Genomic DNA, 22,629 nt, shown 5'->3' with positions numbered 1-22,629 from the left:
TGCAATCCTTAGCACACAACCAGACTTGGGACTTAGTCAGGTTTCCTGCAAGAAAAACAAACTTGCAGAATAAATGGGTTTACAGGTTGAAGGATGAACATGGAGGTAGAAAAAGTTATAAAGTTAGACTTGTGGGAAAGGGGTTTGCACATAAAAATGGTATAGACTTTGATGAGATATTTTCTCCTGTTGTGAAAATCACTTCAATTAGAACTATTCTAAGTCTAGTAGCAGCTGAAAATTTGCATCTCGAGGAATTAGATGTAAAGACAACCTTTCTCCATGGGGATTTGGAGGAAGAGATATATATGCAACAGCCACAAGGATATGAGGTAAAAGAGAAGGAGAAACTAGTGTGCATGTTGAAGAAGAGCTTGTATGGCTTAAAATAGGCTCCAACACAGTGGTATCTAAAATTTGACAGGTTTATGTCTCAACAAGGTTATATGTTATGCTCTTAACCTACAAGACGATACCAGAATACCAAATATGTGAAGAAATATACCCAGAACATAGAACAATGAGAACTAATCACAAGTATTTTATTATTCAAAAACCAATGCTCACTTGCCTCTTCAAGGGGGAAACCTCCAATAGAGTAGAGCTCAATACAAAATAAGACACGATTCTCCTTGAGGAGAGTCTCTATCCTTTATATAGTATTCATATATGCAATACCATGGGGCAATACCATGGTTCTTATTAATACCATCTATCCAATACCATGGCCGATTTACAACTAAGTGTGGTCCCTTCATTAAATGTGGGTTAACCACTTACAATTATTAATATGGGCTTTATTGAATCTTTACTTAACTATTACTATGACTCAATCCTATTAAATAAATAAGGGGGTTAGGCTAGACCCTAACATGCCAGATTGGATCCATATTGACCCTTCTTCATCTAGTTTAGGTAAACTAGTTTGAATTCTGCAATTTTTTCCAATCACTTTCTTGAGGCATGAGACATTGAACACTGGATGGATTTTTGCAGTGGGTTGCAAAGCTAGCTTGTAGGCAACTTCTCCAATGCGTTGAAGTACTTGATACGGTCTGTAGAATTTTGGAGATAGTTTCTGACAACCCTTAAATTTGAGTGTTGTTTACTTATATGGTTGCAGCCTCAAAAATACCTGATCCCCTTCTTGAAATTGGCGTTCTGAGCGATGTTGATCTACCTGTTTCTTCATGTGGTTTTGAGCTTGATGAAGATTCTCTCTAAGGTGGGCCAACATGGTTGTGCGGTTGTGTAGGAGTTGATCCACTGCTTGTACATTCGAGCAACCCTTGATATAAGAAATAGGGGAAGGAGGGAGTTGACCATAAACTACTTCATATGGAGTCATTTTGGTGGTGGCATGATAGTTGGTGTTATACCACCATTCAGCTAGAGGTAACCACTATACCCAAAGATGTTGCTTTTCTAAAGTGAAACACCTAAGGTAGGTTTCCGGACATTTGTTGACTACTTCAGTTTGACCATTAGTTTGTGCATGATAGGAAGTACTGAGTTGTAGTTGGGTACCTTGTAGCCTGAAGAGTTCCTGCCAAAAGTTACTGGTGAAGACCGGGTCACGATCAGACACAATGGAAGTGACCATGTCATGCAATTTGAATATCTGATCCATGAAAGATTGAGCAACCAAAGTCGGTGTAAAAGGGTGGGGTAGGGCACAAAAATGAGCATACTTAGAAAGTTTGTCCACAACCACCATGATGACTAACTTGTTTCCTGACTTTGGAATACCCATAATGAAATCCATAGAAACCTCCATCTAGATTAAGGCCGGGATGGGCAATGGCTGTAATGTGCCTAGGGATTTCACTGTTTCTCCTTTGTGGCACTGACAGACGTCGCATTTAGCTACAAAAGTAAGAATGTCCTTTTTCATGCCTATACAAAAAAATGATCTTCAAGTGCGAGCATACATCTTCTGAAAGCTTGAATGTCTTGCAGTGGGAGATGAGTGCAACTCCGCCAAAATGCGGCTTTTGAGGGTGGATGTTGGTGATATTACGACTCTATCCTTGTAGGGAAGAATCTCATCTTACCACGAGTACCCCGCTGTGGAATTTGGATCTGCCTACAACTGATTAATGAGTTGGGAGAGCCAGGGATGTGAAAACCATTCCTTCCGAGCCTCTTCAATCCATTCTGGAATGGGAAGGGAAATTGCGAGCAGGGTACTTTCCTCCTCAAATTGGAGAGATAACACATCCGCTACACTATTTTCGCGCCCTTTCTTGTAAATGATCTCATAATCATATCCCAGCATTTTGGCAAGCCATTTATTTTGTTGTGGTGAGCATAGGTGTTGCTCCAAAAAATATTTAAGGCTTTGATGGTCTGCGTGGATTTGGAAACGTCGCCCTAATAAGTATGGTCGCTAGGTATCTACTGCATGTAAGATGGCCATCATCTCCTTCTCATAGTTAGACTGTCCCAAATTCTTCCCACTTAGTTGTTGGCTCGTGAAGGCCAAGGGTTGACCTTCCTACATTAAGACCACCCCAATACCCGTACCCAAAGCATCACATTCAATCACAAAAGATTTGGTGAAGTCGGCTAGTGCTAAGACTGGAGTGGAACACATGGCATGTTTGAGAGTTGTAAAGGCCTGTTACGCTTCATCATTCTAGAGGAATGAATTTTTCTTAAGGATTTGAGTGAGGGGCCTAGAAATGCGACCATAATTGTGGAAAAATTTGTGGTAGTAGCTTGTGAGACCCAAAAATCCTCTCAGGCTCTTCAAGGTCTTAGGTTGAGGCCAATCCTGCATTGCCTGGATCTTTTTGGGGTCCACCCTGACACCTTCACACCCCACAATGTGTCCCAAATACTCAACTTCTTCCATGCCAAAATAGCACGTGGAAATCTTGACAAATAATTTATGCTTGCGGAACAGTTGCAAGAGCAGATATACATGCTGAAGATGTGGGGCCCAGGTGCAATTGTAGATGAGGATGTCATCAAAGAAAACAAGGAAAAATTTTCTGCGATATGGTTTGAGCAGGTGGTTCATAAGGCTCTAAAAAGTGGATGGGGAATTACAAAGATCGAATGGCATGACCAAGAACTCATAATGGCCTTCATGATTTCAGAAAGAAGTCTTTGGAATGTCTACTTCTTTCATGCAAATTTGGTGGTAGCCTGAGCGAAGGTCGATCTTAGTAAAGAATTGAGCCCAATTTAGTTCATCCAGCAAATCATTGACAACCGGGATGGGAAATTTATCTTTGAATGTCAACTTATTAAGGGCCCTGAATTCTGGACACATAAGCCATTCCCCATCTTTCTTGAGCACCATGACCACCGGCGATGAATAAGGACTAATGCTGGGACGAATCATGCCTGCTTCCAAGAGTTCCTTGATTATTTTTTCTATTTCATTCTTTTGGGCGAACAAATATCTATATGGGCGTAAATTTGGTGTTTGGGCCCCTGGGACCAAAGTAATGCTATGATCATGTTCCCCTCTCGAGGGTGGAATCTCATGAGGCTTGTCAAAGATTGGCAGATGGTTGTTTAAGATCTGTTGCATCTCAGGATGAATTTGAAGAGAATTGGGTTCGAAGGTCTGGATGGCATTAAATTGAGCTACAACTCCATGGTGGCCCTTTTTTAACAAATTTTCCATCCGATGTGAGCTGATGATAGAGGGAGCTCCCGCCTGGAGTCCGCGAAGGGTATGTGTGTGGTTGTTCTACTTAAAGCTTATATATAACTCCTAAAAATCGATTGTGATTGGGCCAAGTGTGCGAAGCCATTCAGCACCAAGGACAATGTCGCACCCTCCCATGTGTATGGAAAACATGTGGGTCTCTAACTGATAATTCCCCATTTGAAGTTTGACATTTTCATAGCAGCCTTCACATTTCATTGTTTCTCCATCAGCAATTTGGACCTGGAAGTTAGAAACTGCTCAGACAAAACAATGCACTGCTTCCACAACTCTTTGATGGATAAAATTATGTGTACTTCCACTATCAATCAAGACTACTACTAGGCAATGCTTAATAAAACCTCTAATTTTGAGAGTTTGAGGTGAATAAATCCCTGCCAAAGCATGCAACAAGATAACTTGTTCTTTAGGTACATTTTCCTATTGGTTTCCTTCTTCTTCCTCCTCTGGTTGCTCAAGTGGTGGGGCTTACTTCGATGAAATGTGATCAATAGCATCAATTTGAAATAATTTGGGCTCCTTGAATTTATTCTTGGGGGAGTATTTATCATCACAGTGGTAACATAATCCTTGCTTTCTTCTTTCCGCCATTTCTACTGGTGAAACCTTTTGAACCTTGAGTGTTTGGGTAGTGCTTTGAGCCTATGAGGGGCGACCCTTGGCAATGAAATTTGGGCAATTGGACTGGGTCGGTAATGCACATTCGATTTCACGAGCTATCCTGCAAGCATGCAATCTTGAGCTAGGGTGGTGAGGTCGAACGTGAGCTTGTATGGCTTCTTTGAGACCACTGAAAAAACATTCCACATAGAACTCATCGTGTAGATCTCTAGTGCAGAAGGCTAAGGCTTCAAAGCCTGCAATATATTCATTCACTATTCCTGTCTGACAAAGCTTAGTGAGATGACACAAAAAGTCATATTCATGGTCAAAGCAATCCATAAGAGCTTTTTTGAATGTCTCCCAAGTCAAGGGCCTTCAATAGCAACGTTGATGCCATTGCCACCATTGCCATCTTTCATTGTCCAAGTACATGATACCCACACTAAGCTGAGTCACATTATCGAGGATGTAATTCAGTGTGAAATATTGCTCCATTTGTGCTATCCATGTGGTCGGGTGAGAGCCATCAAATTTATACATGTCTAGCTTGGGTGGTCGTAGCTGGGATTTTTGGTGGGTGCCAAAGAGGTGAAGAGACTGGGTAGACTCACCCTCACTGTTTTCATTACCAATATATGCCTCCTTGCGTGCCTCCACCTTGAGCTTAGAGAGTGTTTCATTTAAGTTATGCAGCTACGACATGACCTCTTTCAAGGTTGATTCAAGGTTGTCCATCCTCTCATTCGCCATAGCTTGAGCCCTAGTTTGTACCATGCATCGGGCCGATGTACTTGAAATTTCGGACCGCTCAAATTTTTTGGCACTAACAATTGAATGGTACAACCTTGCTCAGCTCATCATAATGATTCTTATTGGCCAAGTCACCAATAAGAGCCCCCCCCTCCCTTTTTTTACTTCGAACGGAGTTTTACTCCTTGCTTAGGAATACTTCAGTAGCCGAATCCCAGAAATGTTAATGCTACCAAAAGTCCTGCGAAAATCATGCCCAGGTATGGTAACCCACACACTACTCAGATATGGATGGCGGATCTGATGGATCTAAGAGATCTGAATGGCTGATATGATAGATTTGAATGACGGAACTGATTGTTGTTGTGGATTTGATGGATCTAATTGATCTGAATGCCTATTCTAATAGATCTGAACGGCAGAATTGATTGTTGCTGCTGCGACAAAACCCCACTTGCGAGATCTGATCTGGCAAAGATTATGTGTGAGCCAGAGATAGATAAGTGAACTATGGTCTCTAGGAGTGTCAGGTGTTATAGATCGCAATATACATAAGGGTTTGACAGTAGTACTCGGCCCAATTTTTCATGGACCTAACCAAGGAGGATCAAACATACCATTAGCCGTACAACATGACTACCCTATCGTACGTGCGAGTAATCTCTCCAAGTGCTGTTTTCAGTGTATTGTAGCAAAAACACGACCGATGGTTTATCTATGGCATGGTTTCAAGGGAGCTAGGGGGGTTCCGATATACCCAGAGGGTACCTGGAAGACATTCCATGCGCGGTTCTGTCTAAAGCACTACTACTCGAAGGGGTACTCACAGGGGTTACAAGGGAGTCCCACAAGTGTGACCACCTTTTGTATTTCTTGAGTGCGTGGCTCGCTAAATCCACAGGTTTATGCACTCAACAACAAATCCTGTGGTTTAAAGATGCTGGAACATGTCTCTAGCAATTTTTTTTTTTTTAACTAAAAATTGGAGGTCCCGCCGGCCTTGGAAAGCGCTCTGATACCACTTGTTATGTTATTAACCTACAATACGATACCAGAATACCAAATATGCGAAGAAATATACCTAGAACATAGAACAATGAGAAATAACAACAAGTATTTTATTATTCAGAAAGCAATGTTCACATGTCTCTTTGAGGGGGCAACCTCCAATAGAGCAGAGCTCAATACAAAATAAGACACGATGCTCCTCGAGGGGAGTCTCTATCCTTTATATAGGATTCATACATGCAATACCATGGTTCTTATTAATACCATCTATCTAATACCATGGCCCATTTGCAACTAACTATGGCCCCTTCATTAAATGTGGGTTAACCACTTACAATTATTATTATGGGCTTTATTGACTCTTTACTTAACTATAACTATGATTCGATCCTATTACATAAATAAGGGGCTTAGGGTGGGACCCTAACATTATACTAGATGTCACTCTGATCATTATGTTTATCTCAAAAGGAAAAACACATCAAACTTATCTTTGGATGCACAAACTTGGTTCCTACATCCCCCCATACTGCTTCGAGTGAGACTGTAGCCTACGTTACACTGGTTGTTTCTGAAAGGGATAGTAGTGTAGGAATTTGTTAGTTGGTGCAACTAACTTTGAACCTGGGTCAGGACCCCCAAAGCCAACATACTCCCTGTTCCTGCAGAAGTCAACTATCATAAACATGATCCTTTGATCTAGAGACTATTGCCTACTCATGAGAATGTTGAAGATCTTGGCAACCAACCAGAACAGAGTTGGTACGGTTCATAAGATTGAAGGTATCCCGCTATTTTCCATCTTTTTTTGGATGGTTCATAAATTTGCACCAACTGTTGTCCATTTTCCTCCATGACAACAGTTGCAACTTTGTATGTAGTGTCATTATCTTTCTCATCCACGACAATGCAATCTAAGTAGCGATATGAGTAGCGACTTGCCTGTGAGGCCAGAATTTCAACGAACGTTCATGTATAAGGATTGATGAGTCTGCTAGAGAATTCTAACCGCTTTCCAACCAAGATAAGACCTCCCATGGAGTCTTTGAAATAAATGATATCTGACAAGTCCCGGTCATCTCGCCAGTCCCCGTCCTTAAGGAATGAAAGGTCAAGACAGGAGTTAATCCAGGTCCTTGTGTAGAAACAGAAAGCCATACAGGGGTATTTCATTCTGAAATCACACACAAGCAGCCGAGTCTGATTGTCATTGTTGAGAGATGCCTCACCCCACCTGGTTAGGAAGTAGTTTGAACAAAGAAAGTCATTCCATTGCTTGCAAATCATGCGATAACTAAATATGAATTCCAACGGCATATGCGCACATATCTCTGCTTGAAAGTCAAATGGCAGTTCGTTCCACCATGAAGCCGCCTTTTCCATTTCCATATTTATAACTCAAGCGACCAATACAAATACAAAGTCGAATACCACATACAGAGTCGAAGAATAGTTAGTGTATGAAATATGACTCCAAGGAAGGACTATATATAGCACAACTATGAAGATTGATTCTCATTGAAACAAAATATGGCACGTTAGTCCGAGCTTATATTATGAATAAAAAGTTACGATGATATATAGAAAAATATAATATTATAGATAAATGAAAATAATTAGGCATTTAAAAAATATAAGGAACAATAATTTTTTGTTATATTTATATCTATATATATATATATATATATATATATATATATATATATATGGTAAACTCACTGTAAGTGTGTACTCACTCTAAGAAAAGTGATTTCTCTAGGAGACACACTCAAAGGAATGGGAATTATTCCTATCAAATGATTTTCCTAGCCTTTGTAGACTATGGTCCCCAACCGAGTCCCCAACCTATTTTAAAAGTGCGAGTAAGTCCTTTACCTTTAGGAGGAGTTAGTAGTATTATAGTCTCACTTCACTCAACTCATTCTACGTAATTTTCTTCCATGGCACCTTGGCCTTCTCTATATTGGTGCAGTCATTTACCTTTGGGAGTTAGCGGTATTCTCGTCCAACTTCACTCAATTCAATAGTGTTTCTATGGATCTAGAGCGAGGTGTAGTGATGTAATATTTAATACAAGGAGACATTTTAAAGTGTTTGAATTATACTTAAATAATTAAATTTAGAGTAAGATTTTTCCAATAAATAATTAGATAATTTTTATAAGCTAAATATATTATGTGTATTATTTTAATTATTGTTATTATTATTTAAGTGATTATATATAATATAGATAATATTTTTCTTTAGTTAACTTTTTTTTCCTTTTACTTTACAAATTTTATAATTTTCTCAAATATTCTTTAAATAGCATATCATTTTAAAAGTCAGATCATATCTTTTTAATGGAGTGTTTCTCCTCTTACGACTTTAAACATAAGAAAGATATATGATTTCCTACAACTCTTAACATAAGAGAGAATATATAAGTTTTCCTACAACTCTCAACCTAAGAAATATAATATATAAGTCTTCCAAATATGAATGATAGATGAGATCATCATCTCCAACATGTTTTTCCTAAAATTAAAATTTTTCATCTCAACCTGACAACTATGAGTTGAAAGAGGCTAATGTTACCATACTAGAACTTAAACATTGACCTAGGTGTCCTTGTAAAAAATAAACTATAAATAGAAGATCAAAAAACATAACCATTCTACAATAAAGTTGAGGAATCAAAACCTAATCCTACAACCTAGATGAGTGATTTTGGGTCCTTTGACGTTCTCTCTTCCCTTCCCTTAGAGGATTCCCACAATTGGTGTTCAATCTATTCAAAATTGTTGATATTAATTTCAAAGGTTGTGTTATTATTCAACACTTTCTTCGTTCATTTCAAATCAAGAACACGTCTCTTTTATGAAATTATGAGTATGAGTATTGTGCTAATAGTGAATAATGTAACGAATGTTCAAACCCTATATTGAGATCAAGGCTATAAACAGGTCAAAACTAAATTTTGTTGAAATTCATGGAAATATGATGTAGACCTATCCTCATGTTTTGATAGCACACGGAGGTTAGTTAGGAGTGTTTCTAGTAAAAAATGGATAAGTTTTCTCTTTTTATTTTCCTATGGCAAAAAATCATTCAACCCTTGGTGTTATAGGTTTTTAGGGATTCATGTTTGTAAGGAGTTTTTCAGAGAAGGGCTTCATGTGCCACACCTTGATCATTTACAAACAAACTTCTTCAATTTGGATGGAGGTTGTAGCGTGACATCTTAGTCCATGAACCATGTCAAACCTATAAACAATCTCATAGTTGTTCACATGGTGTTGATAGGAGAAGCATTGGTTTTGAGACCTTGAACATATAGATCTAAAATACTTATTGTATCCAACCTGTGCGCGTGGTTATTATGAAGTGATAGTAAATTTTAACCCTAGGGATGACTTCTTTAAGTGGTAAAATTATGTTATAAATTTATATATACCTAGAGTAGCTTACCATCACTAGCATTTGGGGATGAATACCCAATTTTCGGGCAAGAAAATTCAGAAGATTCCTTAAATTTCGTAGGGACAAGTTAGGTTTCTTTTGAGAGATAACATACTGGAGATAATCATAACAATTTTTTATATGGGATTACATATGAATGGAATTTGATCCCTTTTACCCGAGCACAAAAACAAATTTATACTAGTTTGGAATATTAAGAGTTGTAGGTGGAAGGAATTTGATCATAATTTTGAATGTCATTGAGAATCATTCTCTCCATACTAATACTAAAGATAATATCTGAAGGTGAAATAGTTGCATTGGTCTCTTTTACTAAAAATACAAAGGTTGGACAACTTTTTCAAAAGGAAAACAATGTAAGATTTGGGTAGTGTTCAATTGAAAAGAGTGGAAACAATGTCATTAGAGTTATGAAGAATAAAATCATAGCAATGGCTATGAAATTTATTTTGTTTTATGAGGTTGTTATTGTTGGGCAATGATTCATCAATTGACCAAGACTATTATTCCATGAGAGTATATATCAACCTGTCCTCGAGCAATTGCTTGATGCATATAATTAAGCCAAGTTGGGTGGTATTCTCAATAAACATATATTATTGGGAACATTGCATACTTTTGGATGCATTTTTATAGTTGGATCGATTATACAGAATACAAGTAATCTTGTTCAATCTACCATTATGGAAATACCTAGAGAAACCATAATTATTGTGACTATTTTACCCTAAATGTCAAAGGAAAGATTGATAATTTCAATCATGTTTGTTACATGTTCTCACTTCCATGCCTTAGTATTACTTAAGGAGTGATAAAACTCACTATAATGTAGTATCATTTTCCTTCCTTTCATAGTTCAAGAATCACTAGTAATGAAACCAATGTTATGTCGCATGGAAGGCCTATTCTTATGTATAGAAAGTGCTAGGAAAGTTTTAGAGGACACACTGTTTTAGGAAGTAGGGGTCTATTTTACATAAAGATACATCATTAAATTTTTCATCAAAGGATATATGTATTTATTCAAGCACCTAGGGCTTCAAAAAGAGTTTTCTTCATTAATGTTAGGGCCATCCTTAAGGAATATTCAATAATGATAGGGTTTCATCATATTAAAAAATGAAATGCTTTTATCATTGACATCAATGACAATTTTTTCAAGCAGCTGGAAAGGACACATAATCCCAGGAATTTTTGGATTGGTAAGAGTTTACATTCAGATGGTCCCATAGGACACATCACCCTGAAGTTTCTTCCCTAAGAGTTTTTGAATGATGTGTAAGTGAAAGGGTCCAAGGGTGACTAAACGATGTGACATGGGGGCATGCAAATGCTAGGGATAAAGAACAAGGTGGCATGTAGATGGAAGGGCCCAACAGTAAGATGGCACCTTTTGGTCCCATTGGGGACATGTAACCTTGGAGGCTTTTACACAGGAGTTTCCAAAGGAGAGAGAAGGAAATTTCCTTCCCATTGACATTAAATATATTTTTTTCCTATATATATTTATCTCTCTCTCTCTCTCTCTCTCTCTCTCTCTCTCTCTATATATATATATATATATATATATATATATATATATATATATAGATACATTTTCTTTCTTTTTCTTTTGGAAAAAAATTCAAACATGAAACATTATTTACAATTTTCAAATATAAAATCATCGAGTAAAACCAACTCCTCCTATGAAATATAGGACCCTAAAATCGGGTAGGAGTTCAACGACGAGTTTAAGAGTTGGAATCTAACACTCGATAGGTAGAACTACTTCAAGTTTGTAAGCAAATTGAAAGGGCATGAAGCCTCTGAATTGTTTTATTTATGCTCAATATGACCAACGAGAAGAATATAATGCCATCAGGTTTTGTGATTTCCTACTAATCGATGGATCATGGTCTTGAGGACATCGTTAATGGCTTCAACTTGGCTGCTAGGTTGTGGATAGTAGGAAGAAGAATGATCTTGGCAAAAACCAAGCATAGAAGTAAAATCAGACATCACATGGTTATGAAAGTGTGAACCATGGTCTATAACAATTATACAGGGCACACAGAAATGAAAAATGACCTATTTGAATAGGAATAAGGCCACAAATTCCCCATCAACCCAAAAGGTGGGAATGGCTTCAACCAACTTCGTAAAGTATTCCATGAAAACCAAAATGTAGCCATGGTCATCAAAGTAAGTGGGGTTTCAATTGATGAAGTCGCTGCCCCATTAGAGAAGGGACCGATACAGAAAACTAGGTGTATAAGGGCAGGGGGCACACACATTTTCTTTATATATGATTGACAAGGATGACACTGTTGGAATGCAGTAATGCATAATTTGAATAAGGTTAGCCAGTAGTATTCTTTGTGCAAAAATTTTCAGTTAGAATCCATGTTCGAAAGGTGATTGTCACACATGGCAGTGATTAAGAACTTATTCTACTTCAGAAAAGGTAAGAAAACATCCAAAAATTGAGTCAGCGCCACATTGATATAAAGTATCTTTGTGCACTAAGTAGTGCTTAGCCTGGTGGCGAATGCGATCATGGTCATAGGAAAATAGATCTGAGTGGAAATGATGTGTTTAGAGGTTGAAAAAGATGTCTCCATACCCTAGATTAGTAGATTTGACCAGATAAATAGATTCATCTGACATAGGGTTATGGGCTACTTTATCTAAGTTGACTCTCGAAAGGTCCAACAATAACTCTGCGAAGACTAAGGATTTTTTTTCCTTTGCAGTGATGAAAACCAAATCGAATTGCAGGAGGATGACGATCCACTCTTAATCATTTCTTCCAATAACTTGAGGAGACAAAATGTGTCCCATGAGATTCTCTAGGGAAATGATGGTAGTCTGACATAACAGGACGTAATGTCAGAATCGACTGACAACAAAGACTACTGCTAGAGATAGTTTCTCCACATGTGAATACCATAACTCAAGTCCAACAAGATCTTTTTGAAAGGTAGTAATTATCACTATGATCATCATGTGTTTGAACCAAAACTATTCCTATGGAGGATGGTGACGTAGCTAGGTATAAGAGAAAGTCACATGTATAGTTAGGAGGACTCAAAAGTGGGGCTAAGGTTGGTGTCTTTTTGATGGAATTGAACGAGTAATTTTCTTGATCGTCCCACAAAAAAGGTACTCCTTTATTTAGAAAGCTCATGAATCCTTTTGTTAACTCAGCATATTGATGATGAAATGGTGCAAGAATTTTTCCTTCCCTTGCAAACTTTTGAGTTGAATAATTGATGGTGGTGTTGGAAATTGAGTAATCTTCTTGAACTTCTCAACATCTACCCATTTCTCGTATTTTGAGACAATAAATTTAAGAATATGCCCAACCTCAACAAAGAATACACACCTATCTAGATTCAAATGGATGTTATAGAACCTACACCTATGAAAAATAACTAAACTATGAGCTAGGTGTTGGGATAATTTCTTGGAATGAGCAGGAAGATCATCCATGTAAACCTGAACAATGTGTTTGATATCATGAAAGGCATAGTCCATAGCCCTCTAAAATGTTGTGCCTGCATTCTTGAGATTGAATAGGAGCTTACAATTTGAAAATGTGCCCCAAGGATAGATGAACGAAGTTTTGTGTTGTTCGACTAGTTTGATAGCGCTCTAGTTATATCTCGAGAAGCCATCCATGAAGGAAAAATATTCACAATCGTCACAATCGTCGATAATTTGGTCAATGAATGGGGTATGATAATTTTCTTTTGGATTAGAAACATTCAAATTGTCGTATTCAACACATATTCGGGCGATGCCTTGTTTTTTGTCTAGAAGAACTAGATTAGATACCCATTCTGTTAATGGAACGAGATAAATGAAGCCAACATGCAGTAGTTATTTGACTATAGGTTTTATGGAAGTTGTTTTGCGAGGGTGGAAATGTTGAGGTCTTTTTTGGACATGCTTGGTATTGTCAAATATCTTGATCTCATGCTTGACAATAGATGGGTCTATGCCAGGCATTTCCTTGTGAGACCAAGTGAAGACGTCGTCAAATTCCTTAAAGAGGCAGGCCAAGTTCGCAATTTCCTCAGAAGTGCAGTCAACTCTAATATGAATTTTTTACACAATACCTACTTTTATTGAGATATTGATCAATAAAGTTTTGGAAAGCTTACCTAATTTATCCTCTGAATCCATAGTTTGCACATTCGTATAAGCGAAAGGAACAATCTCAGGTTAATAGAAAGGCAAGATTCGTAAAGGGATCACATTCAAGTAAGATACCGAAGCGTAATGGTAAAAAGTATCCTAGGGTCACTCATCTGTAGACATGAGTTCCCCGATATCCTCGTTAGAAGGCAAGACTTGAGTGAGGAGATCAATAGAGGGAGGGGAGATGGGAGAGGAAGTGGTACCATCAATCATGACCAAAGCAGTAAGAGAGTTAAATGTGGATTGAACATTTTGATAAGAATGTTTGGCTGATGATAATGTCATATTTTTTCCATAGGAATCAATGGCTGAAGGGGTCTGGAGGATCCAAGGATCAGTGGAGCCATTAAAAATAGTATAAACCATTGAGACTATTTGTCAAACCTCTGGTGGTAGGAGAGGAAAACATCCTAAAATCGAGGAACCGTTTAGAATGTTGGTACCAATACTGACATAGGAGTTAGGTATGACACCCACTGAGGGCACGTTGCTGCTAGGTAATGAGGATTAATTTGGAGTAAAAAAGGATAGTGAATCCATTGTGACTATTTTCCCATCAAAAGCAAAGAGGATGATTCAGAAGACCAAACAAACAATGGCAGTGATGGAATAAGTCCAACTATGGCCCAAAAGTAGATTATAGTTGATATGGTGATCTATGACTTCGATTTCCAATGTTATAGTTTTCCCACACAAAGTGATGGGGTAGCTAGCAACGTGTCCTTTGGTGATGAAAGTATGATCATAAAATTCTTTGAGGGAATTCGATGGTGGTGAGATATTGGGAGAACCCACGAAGAACCAACCAGAAGTAGACATTATGCAGGTCGAAGAACCTTCATCAATGGTAGTGCGGTGAATATATTTTCCCTTTGCTATGACCTGTACTTGAAATGAAAGTCGATGGGAGAGGTGAGGCTTACACTTTTCCTTGTTGAAAATCACTAGATTGGAATCCTGAGGATAAGTTCCACCAATGGTCGAAATAAAAGCTTTCTAATATGCTCAGAAGATTTGTAATACTTCGAGGGGAGACATAGTAGAAGGTGCTTGCACCAAATCTTCTATGATGTTTTATTTTTAGGCATCACATGCAGAGGTATTGTGTGTCATTCGAAGAACTATCCCTTTTTGGGGACAAATCATCGGGTCAATGATAGGCCTTTTGATATGCATATCATTAGGTGACAGGAGAAGAGAGCTGGAGGCAATGTTCGAAGTTTTAGTGATTGAATTCCCATAGTCCTTGGCTTATGTTTGTAAATAAACCATTTCAAAGGTGTAAATAATTGATGATCCTTCTCCAAAATGAGGTGGATGCGAACCATTGTTTCCCCCCTGCGGAGGTTGCGGTCGATTCAATACAAGATGTTGTTGTTGTTGGGTGGGGAAAGGGTTATTGAGGAATGTAGGGGTATTTCCAGTGTCCTTTTGCTCAAGGAGGTCTGTTCACTATTGCATGAGGAAATTAATAGGTCATATGGTCCTAACCACATATATTTCAAGGGATATTAAATTTTTTTTCCTTCCCTTTCTCAGGTTTAGCAACAACATTTTGATTTGGATTGTTCCAGGTTAACTGCTTCTCTTGAGAAGGAGAGATATTTTTCTTATTATTCTTGTTCTTACAGTTGGGATTTTGTGTAGGCTGCACAGAGTTGATCACAGTGGTTGGATGAGAAGCCAATTGGGTAGTAGGAGAAGTAATGACAGTAACAAATAACTGGGTACCTTTACAACTCAGTTGTTTTATAATAGACCTAGAGGTGGCACGAAAATACCATCAACATCTGCACTGAGTTATTGAGTAAAGGGAGCATTGGAAGTTCGAGGGGAATCAAGGAGAAAATCATAAAGTGTTCCAGATTGCGAATAGATGATATCTAAATGTTGGGCATGACAATTCATAGGTTGGTCTTTTGTAACCACACCAACCATGGCAACATCCTTGGAAATGGGGTGAAGAGGAGACTTGCAGAACTGGTCTTGTTACACAGTAATTTGTCACTGCCTTCCTGTCAGTCACCCTGCTGTGCCAAGAATTCATAATCACTAAGTTCCTGCTTTCTGAACTGGCCCAAAAACCCATTTTTCTAAAGTTTTGTTCACCAGCGCGTCTGTTCCTAAAATATCCGCGATGACTGGCGACCTGTAGTGTATTCCGTGCGCTGCCAGCGCGGAAGGACATCACTTTTCCGCGCTGTTCGACAGCGCGCCTTTCCCGTATACTTCCGCGCTGACATGACTGTCCCAGTTATTGAGACACGGCGACAGCGCGACAGTTGCCTAATAACCCGCGTTGATCCAGTCTAGGCGAATTTTTTCAAACAACCAGCCTTCCAGATAATTCCAGGCTTGGTTGTTAGCTTTGTGAATATCGACTCCTTTCTATGGCATGTCTGTTCGACCCTTTGCAACAACTTCCCTTGAAGATAAGCTCATCCTTCCACCCTTTTAGGAGACTCCTTCTCCTATATAAACTCCCACCATTACCATGAGCAGCTACTTAGACATAGCTTGGAGTAGCTTGGATTGTACAGAGCTTATAGTGCTCAGATTGCTGCTACTATAGGTTTGGTGTGCTAGGTGTGGAAGTGATTGATATCTTAGGGAAGGTTATTTTATGTTTTTTGTGTGTGAGAGAGAGTTGTTTGTCTTGGGAGAATCATCCTCAAAGGTGAATGCTTGAGATACATGCTGACTGGCCCCTCCTGAGAAGGTTACCGACGTCAGAACATTTGGTTGTACTCTTCTCTATTCTGATTAATAATAGATGACTGCTATTATTGTTCCATTCTCGTTTGTCTATGCAATGATTAAATGTGAATTACATCTTTTCTGACCGATGTATGGTTTCTTTTACTAGATTTCACGCTTGCGTTTGTTTCCTCTTCGTGTGTGCATGTATCTATTCGCGGAGATCGCGGAGGATTGTGACCAACCGAAGCGAAGGAGCGAAGGCAGCATCTCTTCGTCAAATGACAGCGCAGGAATCCAAGTAGGTGCTGTTTACCTCTTGTTTAATCGTAATTAGGAACATGCATAGCAGCATTGTGTGATTGTTGCTAGACCCCTGCTGGGCTAGTAGGGATCGCCTCTATCCGTAGAGGGGATTTACCTCTCCAACAATTTGGCGACTCCGCTGGGGATCAACCTTTTTGTCTCTTGAGTCCACTTTTGTGTTTGACTTTGATTGGTCTCTTTTCCAAGATTTTGGGATTGTCTCTCTGCTTATAAACTTTCTGGGTACTTCTGGGAAGTATCTTAATTGTTAAAAGGCTCTTGCCTTTGGTTTGGGAAGTTCTTGCTTTGGCTTTGTTTGTTTTTAGTCTCAGCGCGGTTTAATTCGTGTCCTTCCGCGCTGACATCGCGCCCCTGTTCCTTTGGTATCCTTTCCATCGCGCCTGTACGTCTAACAGTCGCGCTGACCTCGTTTTCAGAGACAGCACGCTTTATTTGTGTCCTTCCGCGCTGACATCGCGCCCCCGATTCTTTGTGATTTGTGTCATCGCCTCTGTGTGGCTTCTTTCCGCGCTGACCTCGTTTTTCTGAGACAACGCGCTTTATCCCTTTCCTTCCGCGCTGACGTCGCAAAGTTGCTACAGGCCTCCTCCTGTCAGCGCCGAGTTGCTGAAGGCTACCCGCGCTGATCCTGTAAAGTTCATTTTTGACCAAATTAGCCTCCTGAACCTCTTGCTGTGACTATCCCTTCTTCTCTCCACCTGTTTTGTGACTTGCTTTTCACTGTCTGAACTCTGAACTGCTTGATTACGGAGTTTGGTTCCATAGGGTTCCGTTTTTGCTCAGTTTTTTAATTTTGCGAATACCTTCCCTTTTGCTTTCGCTGCTTGGTTCGTGTTTCCATCATTACTTTTATAGTTGCTGGATTGTGTTGAGTCTCTAATTGACTGGTTGTGACTCTCATCCTTCGGGTGTTCGCTTTTCTCCATTGATTTCGCACTCTAGCCCTAGGACATCTAGAGGCCGTGTGTGTGTCAAGCCTACCGTAGGGATCTTGTTTGCTTGTTTGACCAACCGATTTCAGATTTGTTTATGCACTTGTTCAGTGATTGTTGGAGTGTTTTGGGTTGTGTTTCCGAGTGGTTTTCGCTTCCTCCTTACTTGCAATCCTTGCTTGTCTTGCCGAGCTTAGATCACATAGCTCGTGCAGAACTTAGCTTTCCTTTGATTTGGAAGCTTTTGTTGAGTGTTTTGGGAACTTTGTGTGCTTTCATTAAGTAATTTGCTTGGTTTTCCGGTTCCTCCAAATTCATTTAGATGCTTGTGCCATTGAAAGGAAATCAAACTAGTAGCTTTGCTTTAAAAAATTGAAAAGGAAAAGAACATTTCGTTGATTTGCATCTTCAAAATAAAAAGTTTCCTTTCCTCGCTTTAGTTGCATTAAGTTGCTTGTTTGCTTATATTTGTTTTGTTTGGTCAAAATTCTTTGCCCTCTCATAACTAGAATTCATCGAACAAAATGAAATTCTTTGGCATGTAGTTTGCATCTAGGTAATTGTGAGAGAACATACGATAGAGCTTGAAATCGAAACTTAATCTCAAGATCAACTGTAAAATGAACCAAATGAATCTAAAAACGCATTGGAACTAAACGCAAATATCTAGAGGTCTAGGTTAGAGACGTGTTCCGGCGTCTTTAAACATAGTCACTATTGTTTCACATTAGGTTGGGTGATTCCTCCTTCTGTGACTCGATAGTGGTCTAACACGGACTGTGCTCCCACGTACCGTCGCGTATATAGGGAGACCCCATTAGGCTTTTATCCTTTATCCATAGGAAGCCGAGTCTGCCGCCTTGTGAACCGTAACGCACCGAACACAGCATTCGGGAAGATTGACTGCAGTACGGAAAGTCCTTGGCTCTCATACGATTGCTGAGGTGTATAAGCAGTTTTACGGGTTGCTTGGTAAACCTTATACCTAGAGTCTCCAGAGCAGTCACTTTTGATCCTTTTCGGACTCCCTAAATGAAAAGGTGCCTGTGAGCGTCTTGTCACTTCGTGCTCATTAAACATTCGAAGGAGACTGGAGTCATCTTTTCGTCCTTTTCTCGACTCCTGAAACATGAAAAGGTCAAGTTTGGTTCTTGTGTCTTAAAATTAATTTGGCCACGATAACATCACCTGTTTTAGATCTTGTGTGCGATAGTTTTGTGTAGGGTTTTGTCGTTAGTTTCCTTTAGGTTTTCTAAGGGGTCTGGTCATCCTGGCTGACCCATCAACCCCCGGTCCAAGTGATCAAGGTTCTCCATCCTCTGTTGCTCCAGAGGTACCAGTTGTAAGCCGTACTCTTCCTATTGTCCTGAGTATCCAGCCTATCAACGTACGTGCCCCAGGCGACGAAGATTACATAGAAGATTGGAATCCTATCTGGGAGCCCGATTATACCCCTCGTACCCCTCTTGGTATGTCATCTCCAATGTCTACTTCCCCCATGGATGAGACAACTTCCAGCACCGGTGAGACGCCCGTGGTGACAGACATCGAGACCCCGATCCCGGCTTCCTCTCCCCTCCATCCACGATATCAATCTGTGAGGGATAGGATAGCCGCTAGAACGACTTCTACAACTATATGGGATCCTAGTCTTATTGCCTCCACCAGGCCCTTTGTTTCGCAGCCCCTTAGTACACCCCTTACGACAGGGCTTAACATGCCCGTTACCTCAGTTCCCACTCAACCTACTATCTGTGTAGCACGTCCGACTCCGGTTGTCAGTGCTGAACCGGTTTCCTCGTCTGCAAACCCTCAAGCTGGTCCCTTTTCTGGTGGCATTCCGGGAGCGGGGCCGTATGATGCTTTTGGGCAACCCATAACGGACCCAGATTACGAAGGTCCCTTCTTTTACTATGATGAAAACGGTGAGTACCTCGAGAACATTTCAGTCCTTCCTCATCGTCCTTTCGAAGAAAACGAGGAACCGTTGAACGTTACGTATGATCCCGCTACTCACATTCTCCATGGGAACCGGGATCCTCCCAGATAGCCCATAGGACCACCCAATCAAGGCCAGCCACTCTATGTGCAAATCCCTCAGGGGCAACCACTTTATGGCCCGCCTGACCCAGGACAATCTGGGGGCCCACAGGGTCAACCTTACCAGGGACAACCCATGGGCATTGGAGGTCCGTCATATTCGCATCAGAGTCAACCTACTGGACAACCAAGGCAGCCTTCCATTCAGCAAGGCCAACTCGGTTTCCAGCAAGGGTACCCATCTGGACAAACTGGGTCAGTTTACAATCCTCAAAATCAACCAGTGGTCCAGCAGGGGTATCCTCTTGGGCAGGGTGGACAACCCTATGTGCAACAGGGCCAGCCTACCGCTCAATTCACGAATCCTTCTGGGCAAGGGGGGCAACCTACTATACAGCAAGGCCAACCCTCTGCTCAGCCCATACACCAAGGAGGGCAGCCTGCCATGCAGCAAGCCCAGCCCTCTTCTCAATCTGTTCACACTGGGGGGCAAACGGGCCAACCATCTATACAGCAAGGTCAACCCGTTTTCCACCCTAATCGTCAACCTGGACAAGCTGGCCAACCTCGGCGTCAACCAGCGATCCAGCCAGTTCAGTCATCCGTTCCGCAAGGACGACCCTTGGTGGTGCATGGACAACCTGGTGCCCAGCAAGTCTATCCTGCTGGCCAACTAGGTCCATCTCAAATCCGACCGAGTCAACCTTCGGGACATATGGTTCAACCCCAGCCGGTTCAAGGACATTACCCTGGGCCTCAAACTCAAACAGGTTATCAACCCTCTTACCAAACGAAGCCTGCCTATCAGGCTCCGTATGGGACCCAACAGTCATATGGCTACCAGCAACCCCAAGGGCAAAATCAGTTTGCTCCTTATCAAAATTATCAGCAACCACAGGTCACTCCTTATCAAAATTACCAATATGGTGCACCTGCCAGGCAAGCTGCTAGTGCATGGGGAGCTGGGGGGCAGACACAGGGACAACTGTCCACATATGGCCAAAATCCATACGGACAGAACCCCTACGGACAAACTCGCTATACGCCAGGCCCTTTTGGACCGGGTCCATCAGGACAAAATTCTTACGCGCCAGGCCCTTTTGGGCCAGGCCCGTCCGGACAGAGTTCGTGGGGGCAACCACAATCTGGGTGGAACCCTAATGTCGCCTCGAATCCGCAGCCACAGATGTCCTTTAACCCGCAGCTACCACTTTTAGCAACGTTGGAACTACCTGATGTGTCCAAATTAACAAACGACCCTATTTTGCATAATCCGTATTGGCCACCGGTTCCAACCAAAATACCAGGTGACTGTCCAAAGTTTGACGGCAAAGCCGGTGAGGACCCTCAGGCCCATGTAATGACTTATCACCTTTGGTGCTCATCTAACTTGTGGCTTGATGATTCTATCCGGCTTCGCCTCTTCCAGAGGACTCTCACTGGTTCAACTGCTAAATGGTACATTGAACTCAATCGCGGCATGTTTTCAGATTTCAACTCGTTGGCTATGGCCTTTTTAACTCATTTTCAGTTACCCATTCGGTATGAGACTGGGACCCATCTTCTCACGTCTCTCAAACAGGATACGGCTACGCACATCTCTGATTATATACATGAATGGAGAAGGCGCCGTCGCTTGATTAAATTTTGGATTCCTGATCAACTCCTGACCGACTGGTTTACGACGTCCTTTGTTCCTAAAATTGCAAAAGATATTGCAATGGGGGCATGTGTAACTGAGGAGCAAGCAATCGCGCGAGCTCAGTACCTCGACTTAGTGTATTCTCAGTCAGGTACTTTGTATGAGTATTTGCCAGATGCCCCGAGGCCTGGACAACCCAAAGCTCCACCAAAGCCTTCTGTTGATGGAGTCATTGGTTCTGTAAATTCATCATCTAAGAAATCAGCCGCGAACCCTGGGAAGCAGAAACAGACCGCCTCTCAAGAGAATGCTTCTCAGGGCCAATCTATTTCTGGGAATACCTCCGAGGTAAACGCCGTTCAGTCCACCGCGGCAGACAAATCCTCGAAAGGCAAAAAGAAAGGGAAGGCCAAAGATAAATCTGGACAGCCCAAGCAGAACCCTCCTAAACCTCCCTCCGAGGAAGGAGCCAAACGGAAGCCTAAGTATCCTTGTCTCATCTGCGAGGAGGATCACTACACCAAGGATTGCCCTAGGCGGTCCGAGGTTAGTCGGCTTTTGAAAGGTGCTCCAGGGCCTCCTGCTGTGCTTAAAGAGCCTTTCCCGTCCCAGCAGACGCATCAGGTGGCAGACCCTTCTCAATCCTCTTCCTCGTAAGGTTCTCAGGTGTTCATGGCTGGAACCATCCCCATCCATGTTTCAACTCGAGCGAAAGATTATCCATCCCCATCCGGGAAAGAGCCGGAGGTTCCCTCCAGTGCTCCTCCGTCCAGTTCTGGTCCCCTTCACATCGAACAGCCCAGCACCGAGACGATCCCCCGACCCCCTCCCAAAGGTGTACTCAGGAAGTCATCTTATAACCCCAATGCTCGTGCTGCCTAGCATTATAGCATTGTCGAAGACTTAGCTCAGGCTCCCTCTGCTATGTCCGCATTAGAAGTCCTCCAGAGCTGTCCCTCCCAGAGGAAGTCCTTGCTATTAGTGATTGGTGGCATAGACCCGGCAGATTCGGATTTAATTTCTTTTGATCTCGAGGGCTTCACGCAGAGACTGCCTCATCAGGTGGCCTTCCTTATACAGGTTCTCATCAATGGCAAAACGATCCATCGTACAGTCATTGATGAAGGTGCCTCAACCTGCATCATGTCGGTTTCTTGCTGGAAGGCTATTGGTTCTCCTGCTCTGAGCCAGTCTCCTACGACCCTGGAGGCTTTCGATGGAAGAGAATCTCGTCCGTATGGTATCCTCCCGCGATTGCCTATCTCTTTAGAAGGGAAAATAGTAGAAGTAGAGGTTGA

The sequence above is a fragment of the Pinus tabuliformis genome, chromosome 1_1, assembly GCF_031772625.1.
Source record: "Pinus tabuliformis cultivar Carrire ecotype Pingquan chromosome 1_1, CPIR1, whole genome shotgun sequence".
In the NCBI taxonomy this organism is placed as follows: domain Eukaryota; kingdom Viridiplantae; phylum Streptophyta; class Pinopsida; order Pinales; family Pinaceae; genus Pinus; species Pinus tabuliformis.
Note: the sequence above shows the minus strand (reverse complement) of the source record.